This window comes from Frankliniella occidentalis, unplaced genomic scaffold, assembly GCF_000697945.3.
Source record: "Frankliniella occidentalis isolate FOCC.00 unplaced genomic scaffold, Focc_3.1 Scaffold808, whole genome shotgun sequence".
Classification (NCBI taxonomy): Eukaryota; Metazoa; Arthropoda; class Insecta; order Thysanoptera; family Thripidae; genus Frankliniella; species Frankliniella occidentalis.
This window is the reverse complement of record NW_026267917.1, coordinates 15,607-15,946: the sequence shown is the minus strand read 5'-3', so window position 1 is coordinate 15,946 and position 340 is coordinate 15,607.

Here is a 340-nt window from a genome sequence, read left to right as displayed (position 1 = left end):
TTCCCCCTCCTTACCGCCTCCCTTATATTTCCTCTAGCTTTCTTTACAAATATTGATTAAGTTACTTAAATGAGCGAGAGTGGCAAAATAATTCCATGCGAAGTCATTGCCCGTGCGACTTTATACTTAAGTGTAGTCATCTTGACCTTGACTGTCTACACGCCAATTTACTACACACGCCAACAAAAGAACATTTCCGCGCCGTGACAGCTCTCACTATGTGACTCGATCCTCCAGTTTCATCCTGACCTCATCCGCAAGGGAGTCAAATAATCCCATTACCATATCGTGGCGCGAGTAGCGGCAGGAGTGAGTGAGTGAGTGCTCGGTAAGATAATAT